Source organism: Globicephala melas, chromosome 11 (assembly GCF_963455315.2).
Source record: "Globicephala melas chromosome 11, mGloMel1.2, whole genome shotgun sequence".
NCBI classification, from domain to species: Eukaryota; Metazoa; Chordata; class Mammalia; order Artiodactyla; family Delphinidae; genus Globicephala; species Globicephala melas.
Genome location: NC_083324.2, coordinates 4,082,556 through 4,096,701, shown reverse-complemented (window position 1 = coordinate 4,096,701; position 14,146 = coordinate 4,082,556). Strand labels below are relative to the sequence as shown.

The 14,146-nt window shown below is 36.8% G+C and overlaps 1 protein-coding gene across 2 annotated transcripts in view; it reads right to left on the bottom strand.

Annotated features, from left to right (window-relative positions):
* NR2C2 (nuclear receptor subfamily 2 group C member 2) overlaps window positions 1-14,146 on the bottom strand; it is an 83,175-nt gene that overhangs the window by 32,845 nt on the left and 36,184 nt on the right. The window lies entirely within an intron of this gene.

Genomic DNA, 14,146 nt, shown 5'->3' with positions numbered 1-14,146 from the left:
CTGCACAGCATCAATAAAATAAAAAGCTACCAAAATAACTTCTTAGAGATCATCTTTGAATTTTTTTCACTGTCTCTAAGGCCAGCTATAAAGCACTCCTTTAAGATGACAGGTTCCAGAAGACAGGCTCTCACAATACTGTTGAGGATGGCAAACAACCAGAATTACACTGGAAACTACTGGGATTAATACTTGTGAAAGAGTCTGGCAACCTCCCATCCTCACTGGGATGAAATCGGAAAAAGCTCATCAATAACACAAGGTCAATACCCACTAAAGTCAAGGTTCAAGGTTCTGAATGGTCACTTGGGCACCTGAAGTGAGCAGATATTATTTTTCCTTGAATAAAAGTATATCATGAACCAATGTTTTTCAAACTTCAAAAAAACAAAAAACAAAAAAAGGAAAAAGAAGAAGAGGAGGAGGAGGAGGAAGCAACACTTCCCAATTCATTCTATGAGGCCAGGATTACCTGATACCAAAACCAGACAAACATCACAAGAAAACTACAGATCAATATTCCTTATGAATATAGATGCAACAATCTGCAACAAAACCCTAGCAAAATGAATCCAGAAGCATATAAAGAATCATACACTATGACTAAGTGGGATTTATCCCAGGAATGCAAGGTTGGTTCAGCATATGAATCAAACAATATAACACACCCAAGAACAGAGGACAAAAGCCAAATGATCATCTCAACGTACAGAGGAAGCATTTGACAAAATTCAACACTCTTTCATGATAAAAACACTCACGAAAATAAGAACAGAAGTACTAGGCTTCCCCGGTGGCGCAGTGGTTAAGAATCCGCCTGCCAATGCAGGGGACAGGGGTTCGAGCCCTGGTCTGGGAAGATCCCACATGCTGAGGAGCAACTAAGCCTGCGCACCACAACTACTGAAGCCCGCGTGCCTAGAGCCCGTGCTCTGCAACAAGAGGAGCCACTGAAATGAGAAGCCTGTGCACGGCAACGAAGAGTAGCCCCTGCTCACTGCAACTAGAGAAAGCCTGCTTGCAGCAGCAAAGACCCAATGCAACCAAAAATAAAATAAAGTACATATTTAAAAAAAGAATAGAAGTACTGATATTCCATCAATCTGATAACGAGTATCTATAAAATACAGCTAACATAATACTTAGTGATGGAAGACTGAAAGCTTTCTCCTAAGATCAGGAACAAGACAAAGATGTCTGCTTTCACCATGTCTACTTGACACTGTACTGGAAGTTCTAGACAGGGCAATTAGGAAAGAAAAAGAAACAAAAGCAGCCAGATTTGGAAAGAAGAAAAACTATCTCTTTTTGCAGATGATACGATCTTGCACACAGAAAATCTGAAAGAATCCACAGAAAAACTATTAGCGCTAGTAAATGAGTTTCAAGGTTGCAGAATACAAGATCAACATATAAAAATAAGTTATCTTTCTATAAGTTAGCAAAGAGCAATCAGAAAATAAAATTAAAGGAACAATCCCACTGACCATAGCATCAAACACAAGAAAATAGTTAGGAATAAATTTAACAAAAGTGTAGTATTTGTATACTGAAAACTACAAAACACTGTTGAAAGAAATTAAAGAAGACCTAGATGACATCTGTGTTCATTCATCAGAAGATTTAATATTGTTAAGACGACAATATTACACAAATTGATCAACAGATTTAATATAGTTGCTATCAAAATTCTAGCTGTCTACATTGCATAAATTGACAAGCTCATCCTAAAACTCATGGAAATGCAAGGGACCCAGAATAGCCAAACAATCTTGAAAAAGAACAAAGTTGGAGGACTCACACTTCTTGGCTTCAAAACTTATTATAAAGCTACAGTAATCAAAACTGTTGGCAATGGCATAAAAACAGACACAATGACCAACAAAAAAGAACAAAGAGCCCAGAAATAAACCCTCCCATATGTGGTCAGATGATTTTTGACAAAAGTGGCGTGCCAATTCAATGGGGAAAGAACAGTATTTTCAACAAATGGTAATGGAACAACTGGACACAACATAGAAGAATGAAACTGGACCCCTCCCTCCTACTATATGGAAAACAATTAACTCAAGAGAGAGAATTCTGGGAAGATGGTGGAGTAGGAAGCACCAGGAATCTCTTTCCCTACCTAGACCACAATTGCACTAGTGGAATCTGTCTGATGTAACTATTTTGGAACTCAGGAGTCTACTGGAGGCTTGCAATTTCCAGGGGAAGCCTTGGACCATAAATTGCAGTTAATTTTGGTCAACTCCAGCTCCTAGCACAGTAGCAGCAGCTACCCATTCCCCACATCTACCCTATAACAGGCACCTGTGCACATGTTCCAGAAGCAGCTTGCACACAGCTTGTGGGAGCCAGGGTGGGCAAAAAGGGCCCTTGTCCTCCAAATACTGGGGATCTGTGCTCCAATCAATGATTGCTTCCTCTGATCCCACAGGTGCAGACAAAGAAGGGGTATCCATTGTCTTTGTACTTCTTCCTACTGTTGCAAGCCCCTCCATTTCTGCTGAAGTGATTTCCAGGGGACTTAAAAGACTGGATTGCTTCCCCCACCTCCCCATTTTTCTCTTTATCTTCTATTGGGAACCAGACATTAAAGACAAGGACATTCAAAACTAACTGCATATACAGGGACAATTAGAAAGTAAATACACATGCTCAGAGAAAGGCACAGGTTCAGAAAAGACCCTAGAAAAGACGTTAAGTTTACATGTCAGGATGCTCCTTGGAAAACAGCTTACAACAAAAACAATAAAGTAACAAAAAACAGTAAATATTTGGAAAGGGAGAGAATCTGATTTCCACAGTTACCACATTATTAGATTTAAATGTCCAGATTCAAATGTTGTTTCAACAACAACAACAAAACCACATGGCATACAAAGAAACAAGAAATTATGATCCATTCAAAGGAAAAAAAAATCAATGTAAGTTATCCCTGAAAAAGATCTCATGTCAAATGTATTAGACAAAGACTGAACTAAAGGAAGACGTGGAAAACTCAACAAACGATGTAAGAACAAAATGGAAATACCAATAAACAGATATAAAACCTAGAAAGAAACCAAACAAAATTTTTTGGAGCTGAAAACTACAATAACTGAAATGAAAAATTCACTAAAAGGATTCAAAGGAAGATTTGAACAAGCAGAAGAATCAGTTACCTTGATAGAAAGTAGTGAGTCTGAGGAACAGAAAGAAAAAAGATTGAAGAAAACTGACCAGTGCCTGTGAGGCCTACAGGATACCAAAAAGTAGACCAACATAGCATTGTGGGAGTCTGGAGGACAAAAAGGGGGTGAGCAAAGAATATATGAAGAAATAATGTCTGAAAACTTCCCAAATTTGATCAAAGACATGAACATAAACATCCAAGCCCACCAAACTCCAAGTAATAGGAACTCAAAGAGACCGAAATCAAGACATTATAATCAAACTTTCAAAAGACAAGAAGAGAACATCTTGAAAACAGTAAGAGAGAAGCAAACTATCACATACAAAGGACCTGCAATTAGACTATTTGCAGATTTCTCAGGAGAAACTTTGGAGGCCAGAAGGCAGTTGGCCAATACAGTCAAAGTGCTCAAAGAAAAGAAACCTGTCAACCCAAAATACCATACCCGGCAAAACCATCCTTCAAAAGTGAGGGAGATTATAATTAAAACGGCAAAAGTTAAAGATAAAGAGAGGACTCTAAACGCAGCAAGAGAAAAACAAAGAGTTAATTTTATAAGGGAACCCCCATAAGGCTATCTGGTGATTTCTCTACAGAAATGCTGCAGGTCAGAAGGGAGTGGCAAGATAAATTCAAAGTCCTAAAAGGGAAAAACCTGCATCGTAGGATACTCTACACAACAAGATTATCATTAGAATAGAAGGAGAGTCAAAGAATTTCTCAGACAAGCAAAAACTAAAAGAATACAGCAATACTAAACTTTTAACCTGAAAGAAATATAAAAAAGTCTTCTCTAAATAAGATAGAAGCAAAAAAAAAGCAGCAGCAGCAAGAATCTATAGGAAAGAAAAAAAAAAAACCCACAATTGGGGCCTTCCCTGGTGGCGCAGTGGTTAAGAATCCGCTTGCCAATGCAGGGAACAGGGGTTCGAGCCTGGTCTGGGAAGATACCATACGTCGCAGAGCAACTAAGCCCGTGTGCCACAACTACTGAGCCTGTGCTCTAGAGTCTGCATGCCACAACTACCAAAGCCCACGTGCCTAGAGACCATGCTCCTTAACAAGAGAAGCCACCGCAATAAGCCCACACACCGCAACAAAGAGTACTCCCCACTTGCTGCAACTAGAGAAAGCCCATCTACAGCAATGAAGACCCAACACCGTCAAAAATAGACAGATAGATAAATAAATTACTTAAAAAAAACATAATTGAAAAGTATATCACTTAAATAAGCCAGTATGCAGATTAAAAAATTAAAAAAAAATTTGGGGGGTGAAAGTGATAACTACAATGAACAGCAAAAGCATAAACATGAAGATATAAAAGAGGACATAGGGGCTTCCCTGGCGGCGCAGTGGTTGAGAGTCTGCCTGCCGATGCAGGGGACACGGGTTCGTGCCCTGGTCCGGGAAGATCCCACATGCCGTGGAGCGGCTGGGCCCATGAGCCATGGCCGCTGAGCCTGCGCGTCCAGAGACTATGCTCCGCAACGGGAGAGGCCACAACAGTGAGAGCTCCACGTACAGCAAAAAAAAAAAAAAAAAAAGAGGACATAAAAATCATAAAATGTGGGAAAGGGAGTAAGAAATTGTAGATTTTTTTTTTTAGAATGTATTTGGAGCCTATATGACAACCAGTCTAAAGCAAGTAGATAACAGTAATAGGTTAGCATACCTGAAAAACAGGGTAACCACAAATCAAAAACATTATTCACAAAAACTAAAAATAAGAAAACACAAGCATAATATAAAAGAAAACCATCAAACCACAAAAGGAAAAACAAAAAAAAGGAACGAAGAAGAAATATAAAATCAACTGGAAAACATTTACAATCGCAATAAATATATATCTATTAATATTTACCTTAAATTATATGCCCCCATCAAATGACACAGAGTGGTAGACTGGATAATAAAATAAGAGCCTACAATATGCTTCCTACAAGGAACCCTTTAGAGTGAAGAACACACATAGATTGAAAGTGAAGGGATGGAAAAAGATATTTCATGCAAACGGAAATCAGAAGAAAGCAGGGGCAGCAATACTCATATGAGACAAAACAGATTTTAAAACAAAATCCATAAAGAAAGACAAAGAAGGACACTATATAATGATAAAAGGATCAATACAAGAAGAGGCTATTATGCTCATTAACATATGCACCCAATATAGGAGCACCTATATAGATAAAACAAATACTAACAGATATAAATGGAGAAACTGATGAGAACACAGTAATAGCAGGAAATTTTAACACCTCACTGACATCAGTGGACAGATCGTCCAGACAGAAAAATCAATAAAGCAACAGAGATCCTAAATGACACAATAGAACAGTTAGACTTAATTGATATTTTCAGGACACTACATCAAAAAAACCCAGAATACATATTCTTTTCAAGTGCACATGGAACTTTCTCTAGGATAGACCATACACTAGGACACGTAACAAGTCTCAACAAATTTAAGAGGATAGAAATCATTTCAAGCATCTTTTCTGACCACAATGGCAGCACGAAACTAGAAATCAACCACAGAAAGAGAAATGAGAAAAAAAAAAAAAACGATTACATGGCGACTAAACAACATGGTGCTAAAAAATCAATAGGTCAACGATGAAATCAGAACATATGTTGAAATAAATGACAATGATAACACAACCATACAAAATCTATGGGAGGCAGCAAAAACTGTCCTTAGAAGAAAGTTCATAGCAATACAGGCTTTCCTCAAAATACAAGAAAAATCTCAAATAAGCATCCTAACCTGCCATCTAAAAGAATTATAAAAAGGAGAACAAACAAAACCTTAAGTCAGCAGAAGGAAGAAAATAATAAAGACCAGAGAGGAAATAAACAGAGATTAAAAAAACAACAGAAAAAGAACAATCAAACCAAGAGCTGGGTTTTTGAAAGGGTAAACAAAATCTACAAACCTCTAGCCAGGCTCACCATAAAGAAAAGAGAGAGGACCCAATAAACAAAATAAACGAAAGAGGACAAGTAAAAACTGATACCACAGAAATACAAAAAAAACATAAAAGAATACAACTATATGCCAACAAATTGGACAAACTAGAAGAAATGGACAGGTTTCTAGAAACATACAGCCCACCAAAACTGAATCGAGAAGAAATAATTTGAACAGACTGATTACTAGACGTGAAATAGAATCCGTAATTTAAAAAACTCCCTGCAAACAAAAGTCGAAGACCAGATGGCTTCACTGGGGAATTCTACAAAACATTAAAAGAACTTACACCAATCATTCTCAAACTCTTCCAAAAGAGTGAAGAGGAGGGTACACTCCCAAAGTCGTTCTAGAAAGCCACCTCACCCTGATGCCAAAACCAGACAAAGACACCACCAAAAAAGAAAATTACAGGCCAATATCTTTGATGAGTACAGATGCAAAAATTCTCAACAAAATATTAGCAAACTGAACCCAACAATACATAAAAAAGATCATACACCACAACCAACTTGGATTCATCCCAGGGTCACAAGAATGGTTCAACATACATAAATGAATCAGTGTGATACAACACATCAACAAAAGAAAAGACAAAACCACATGATCATCTCAATATACGCAGAAAAGGCATTTGATAAAATTCAACATCCATTCATAATAAAAACTCTTGCCAAGTAATAGAGGGAACATATCTCAACACAGTAAAAGCTATTTATGACAAACCCACAGCCTACATAATACTCAATGGTGAAAAGCTGAAAGCCTTCCTGCTAAAATCTGGAATAAAGCAAGGATGCCCACTCTTACCACTTCTATTCAACAAGTTTTGGAAGTCCTAGCCACAACAATCAGACAAGAAAAAGAAATAAAAGGTATCCAAACGGGAAGGAAGAGGTAAAATTGTCATTATACTCAGATGACATGGTACTAAGATACAGAAGACCCTCAAGACTCCACATAAAAACTACTAGAAGTGATAAGTGAATTCAGCAAGGTAGCAGGGATACAAGGTTAACATACATAGATCAGTTGTATTTCTTTACACTAGCAATGAAATATTAGAACGTAAAAAAAAAAACCCTTTAAAAATCGCATTAAAAAGTAAAATATTTAGGAATAAACCTGACCAAGGAGGTGAAAGACTTACATGCTGAGAACTATAAAACACTGATAAAGGAATCTGAAGATAATGCAAAGAAATGGAAAGATATCCCATGTTCTTGGATTGGAAGAATTAATATTGTTAAAGTGGCCACACTACCCAAAGCAATCTACAGATTTAATGCAATGCTTATCAAATTACCCATGACATTTTTCACAGAACTAGAACGAATACTCCTATAAATTTTATGGAACCATAAAAGACCCAGAGGGCTTCCCTGGTGGCGCAGTGGCTGAGTCCGCCTGCTGATGCAGGGGAGACGGGTTCATGCCCCGGTCCAGGAGATCCCACATGCCACGGAGCAGCTGGGCCCATGAGCCATGGCTGCTGAGCCTGCGCATCCGGAGCCTGAGCTCCGCAACAGGAGAGGCCACAACAGTGAGAGGCCTGCGTACCACGAAAAAAAAAAAAAAAAAAAAAAAGACTCAGAACTGCCAAAGCAATCCTGAGGAAAAAAGAATAAAGCTGGAAGCATAATCCTCCCAGATTTCAGCCAATACTACAAAGCAAGAGTAATCAAAATCTCATGATATTGGCACAAATGCAGACATATGGATCAACCAGAAATAAACCCACACACCTGTGGTCAATTAATCTTCGACAAAGGAGGCAAGAATACACAATGAAGAAAGGACTCTCTTCAGCAAGTGGTGTTGGGAAAACTGGGCAGCCGCATGTAACTCAACAAAGTTAGAACACTCCCTCACACCCTACACAAAAATAAACTCAAAATGGCTTAAAGACATATATAAAACATGACACCATAAAACTCCTAGAAAAGAACATAGGCAAAACATTCTCTGACATAAATCGTAGCAATGTTTTCTGAGGTCAGTCTCCCAAGACAATAGAAATAAAAACAAAAATAAAACGTACAAGCTTTTGCACAGCAAAGTATACCATAAACAAAACAAAAAGACAACCTGCGGACTGTGAGAAAATACCTGCAAATGATGTGACTGACAAGGGCTTAATTTCCAAAATATACAAACAGCTCATACAACTCAATAACAGAAAAAGGCAAACAACCCAGTCAAAAAATGGGCAGAAGACCTAAATAGATATTTCTCCAAAGAAAACCATACAGTTGGCCAATAGGCACATGAAAAGATGCTCAACATCGCTAATTATTACAGAAATGCAAATCAAAACTATAATGAGGTATCACCTCACACTAGTCAGAATGGTCATCATTAAAAAGTCTACAAATAGAAGCCCTGGTGGCACACTGGTTAAGAATCCGCCTGCCAATGCAGGGGACATGGGTTCGAGGCCTGATCCGGGAAGATCCCACATGCCTTGGAGCAACTAAGCCTGTGCGCCACAACTACTGAGCCTGCGCTCTAGAGTCTGCAAGCCACAACTGCTGAGCCCACGTGCCTAGAGCCTGTGCTCCACAAGAGAAGCCACCACAATGAGAAGCCCGTGCACTGCAATGAAGAGTAGCCCCCGCTCGCCGCAACTAGAGAAAGTCCCTGTGCAGCAACAAAGACCCAACACAACCAAAAATAAAATAAAAAATTTTTTTAAAGTCTACAAATAATAAATGCTGGAGAGGGTGTGGAGAAAAGACAACCCTCCTACACTGTTGGTAGGAATGTAAATTGGTGCAGCTACTGTGGAAAACAGCATGGAGGTTTGCTAAAAAACTAAAAGAAAGAGTTGCCATATGATCCAGCAACCGCACTCCTAGGCATGTATCTGGTGAAAACTCTAATTCAAAAAGAAACATCACCCCAATGTTCACAGCAACACTATTTACAATAGCCAAGACATGGAAGCAACCTAAATGTCCATCAACAGATGAATGGATAAAGAAGATGCAGTGTGTGTATGTGTGTGTGTGTGTGTGTGTGTGTGTATAGTGGAATACAACTCAGCCATAAAAAAGAATGAAATAATGCCATTTGCAGCAACATGGATGGACCTAGAGATTATCATACTAAGTGAAGTAAGTGAGAAAGAGAAAGAGAAACAGCATATGATATCACTTATATGTGGAATCTTTAAAAAAAATGATACAAATGAACTTATTTACAAAACAGAAGCAGACTCACAGACGTAGAAAACAGACTTATGGTTACCAAAGGGGAAGGGGATAAATTAGGAGTTTGGGATTAGCAGATACAAGTGTCAATGAAAATAATCAATAAAGAATCTATAGTAAGAAGAGTTTTATTTGAGCCAAACTAAGGACAAGCCCAAAAGCCAGCTTCCCAGATTAGTCTGAGAAGCTCCTCTGGAGAAGCATGGTTTCCAGCACAGTTTTATATCTTGTCAGAACAAAGAACATTACATTTCTTCAAGGTTTAAAAACAAAAGACCCCACAAAGATCAGTGATCAGTAAGTCAGCATGGCCTTGGCACCTGGGAAGGGAGTTTTATCATCAAAGAAGGCCCAGCATTGGCACCTAAGGAAGAGAGGAATCTTTATTTTTGACATGGACATTCTTTACTTCTGGTCAGTGTGCCCTTTTCTTTAATAATTAAAGCATATGTACAATGTATGTTTGATACGCCACAAACAGGCTATTTTAGTTAGCATAAAATTCAGGTTAACTCATGCATAAGCCAGAATGACTTCCCTGTATCTCAATACGTGAAAATTTCTTTTATCGCAAACTATACACACACACACATATATATACTACATATATTTACATATATAAAATAGATAAACAACAAGGTCCTTTTGTATAGCACAGGGAACTATATTCAATATCCTGTAATAAATCATAATGGAAAAGAATATGAAAAAGAATATATATATAAAAAACTGAATCACTCTGCTGTACGCCAGAAACACAACATTGTAAATCAACTATACCTCAATTAAAATAAACAGATAAATAAATACATATTTTTAAAACAGAGGGAGAAACCAAGACATTCCTAGATAAACAAAAGGCAAGGGAATTTGTGATCACTAGCTTTGCCCTGCAAGAAATGCTCAAGGGAGTCCTGCAAGGTGAAAGGAAAAAACACTAGGACATTGGAGAAATAAAGATTTCAATACAGGTAAGTACGTGGGCAATTATAAAAGCTAGTATTATTGTAGTGATGGTTTACAACTATACTTTTTATTTTCTACAAATACATTTAAAGAAAAAAAAACCCTCAATTATCAGTGTAAAAGCTAGTACTGTTGTGACTTTAACTCTTGTTTTCTACATAGGAGACTAATGTATTTAAAAGAATTATTAGCTTATGTTTTTGGGCACACAATGCATAAAGATGTAATCTGTGACAAGAACAACTGAAAGGGGTGGGGACAGAGCTGTAAAGCAAGAATGTTTTTCTGTGTGATTGAAGTTAAGTTGGTATAAATTCAAACTAGAGTGAATCTGTAACTTTAGGATGTTATATGTAATCCCCATGGTAACCATGAAGAAAACAGCTATAGAATATATACAAAAAAATGAGAAATGATTTAAACATTTCAATACCAAAAAAATCAACTAAACATAAAGAAGACAGGAATGCAGGAAATGAAGGACAGAAAAAGCTGTAAGGCATATATAAAACGAAGAGCAAAATGACAGAAGTCCCTCCTCATTAGTAAATATTTAAATGCAAATGGATTAAACTCTCTAATCAGGAGATAACGGCAGAATATTATAGAGAAACTGTGTTCCAACTGTATGCTGCCTATAAGAGACTCACTTTAGAGCCAAAGATACAAATAGACTGAAAATGAAAGGAAAAAGACCATGCGAATAGAAACCAAAGGACAGCAGAGGTAGCTGTACTAAAATCAAACAAAATAGACTTTAAATTTCAAAAGGTTGTAAGAGACAAAGAAGGATACTAATAAGAGGATCAACACAGCAAGAAGATATAACAATCACAAACATTTACACACCTAATAACCAGAAAAATATGTGAAGCCCAAACTGATAGAACTTAAGGAAGAAATGGACAGTTCTGCAATAATAATTGGAGACTTCAACAGCCCAATCTCAGTAATGGACAGAACCACTAGACCGAAGATATATGAGGAAATAGAAGACTTAACACAATAAAAACTAACTAGATTGAACACACTATACAGAACACTCTACTCAGAAACAACAAAGACACATTCTTCTCTAGTACACATGGGACACTCTCCAGGACAGGCCATAAGTTCAGCCACAAATTAAATCTCAACAAATTTTAAAAGACAGATACCATACAAAGTGTCTTCTCTGACCATAACAGGATGAAGTTAGAAATCACCAACAGAAGGAAACTGCAAAAAATTGCAAATCTGTGGAAATTAAATAACACATTCTTAAACAGCCAATGGATCAAAGAGGAAATCACGAGGGTAATTATAAAAAACTTAGAGATGAATGGAAACGAAAACACAACATACCAAAACTTAGGGGACACTGCAAAAGTGGTGTTAAGTGGGAAATTTATGAGCTCTAAGTACTTACATTAAAAAAAAAAAATCTCAAATGAGCAAACTAACTTTTACAACTAGAATAAAAAAAGAACAAACTGAATCCAAAGCTGGCAGGAGAAGAGAAAACAGAAATATAGAAAACAGAAAATCAATGAAACTAAAAATTGATTATTTGAAAAGATCAACAAAATTGACAAATCTTTAGCTAGACAGACTAAGGAAAAAAAAGAGAAGACTCAAATTACTGAAATCAGAAATCAAAGTGAGGACATTATTAACAATTCTACAGAAATATAAAACATTATAAGAAAGAGTAATTGTATGCCAATAAATTGGACAACCTAGACAAAATGAACAAACTCCTAGAAACAAAACATACCATGAGTAAATCATGAAGAAATAGAAAACATGAAGAGACTTATAACTACTAAGGAGACTGAATCAATAATAATAAAAAAAATTTTCCCATAAAGAAAACCCCTGGACCCAAAGGCTTCACTGGTCATTTCTTCCAAACATTTAAAGAAGCATTCTCAAACTATTCCAAAATACTGAAGAGTAAGGAACACTTCCAAACTCATTTGAGGCCAGCATTACCCTGATACCAAAGCCAGGCAAACACACTACAAGAAAACTACAGACCAATATCCCTCATGAACTCTGATACAAGAATCCTCAGCAAAATACAAGCAAACTTGTATCAGCAGCATATTAAAAAGACTATACTCCATGACCAAGTGGAACTTATTCCTGAAATGCAAGGATGAATCAACACGTAAAAATCTATCACTGTAATACACTGCATTAGCAGAATGAAGGAAAAAACCCCACAATATCATCTCAATAGAAGGAGAAAAGGCATTTGACAAAATTTATCACCCTTTCATGATAAAAACACTCAAGGAATTAGGATAGTAGACTATCTCAACATAATAAAAGCCATGTATGAAAAACCCACAGTGAACATCACAGTCAATGGTGAAAGACTGAAAGCTTTTCCTCTAAGATAAGGAACAAAAGCAAGGATGCCTGCTTTCACCACCTCTACTCAACATTGTACTAGAAGTTCTAGCCAGAGGAATTAGGCAAGCAAAAGAAAGAAAAGGCATCCAAATTGGAAAAGAAGAAGTAAAAGGTAAAAGATCTGTACCTTAAAAACTACAATACATTGCTGAGAGGAATTAAAGAATAAATGGAAACCTTTTCCATGTTCATGGGGTTGGAAGACTTAATATTGCTAGGATGTCAATATTTCCCAAAGTGATTTATAGATTCAATGCAATTCCTATCAAAATTTCAATGATTTCTCTTTTTTTGCAGAAATAGAAAAATCCATCCTGAACTTCATGTGGAATCTCAAGGGAATCCCAAATAGACAAAACTACCTTGATAAAGAACAAAGCTGGATCACTTCCTGATTTCAAGACGTGCTACAAAGCTATAGTCACAAAACTGTGGTACTGACATAAAGACAAACATACAGACCAAAGGAAAAAAGATTCCAGAAATAAATCATTGCATATAACGTTATGATTTTTTGACAAGGGAGCCAAGACCATTCAATGTGGAAAAGACATTCTTTTCAACAAATGGTACTAGGAAAACTGGATATTCACATGCATAAGAATGAAGCTGGACTCTTACCTCACACCATACACAAAATTTAACTCAAAATGGATCAAAGACCTAAAACTATAAAACTCTCAGAAGAAAACATGGGAGAAAAGTATCACACATAGGATTTGGTAATGATTTCATGAAAATGACACAAAAGGCACAGGCAACAAAAGAAAAAAACCACACACAACATGAACTTCATAAAAACTTTTAAAATTTGCGCATCGAAAGACAATATCAACAGAGTAAAAAGGCAACCTACAGAACGAGAGAAAACATTTGCAAATCATGTATCTCATAAGGCATTAATTTCCAGATTATATAAAGAACTTCTAAAACTCAACAACATTAAAAAAAAAACTCAACCTGACTAAAAAATGGGCAAAAGATTTGAACAGACATTTCTCCAAAGAAAATACACAAATGGCCAATAAGCATACGAAAGCCTGTTCAACATCACTAATCATTGGGGAAATAAAAATCAAAACTACGAGATACCATCTCATACCCATTAGGATGGCTACTATCAAAAAACAAACAAACAAAAACAAAACCAAAAAAACACACCCCAGAAAATAACAAGTGTTGGTGAGGATGCAGAGAAATTGGAACCCTTGTGCACTGCTGGTGGGAATATAAAATAGCACAGCGGCTACAAAAAACAGGATTGTGGTTCCTTAAAAAATTAAACTAGAATTACCATATGATCCAGCAATTCCACTTCTGGGGATATACACAAAAGAGTTGAAAGCAGTGCCTCAAAGAGAGATTTGTACACACATTTACAGCAGCATTGATCATAATACTCAAGGGGTGGAAGCAACC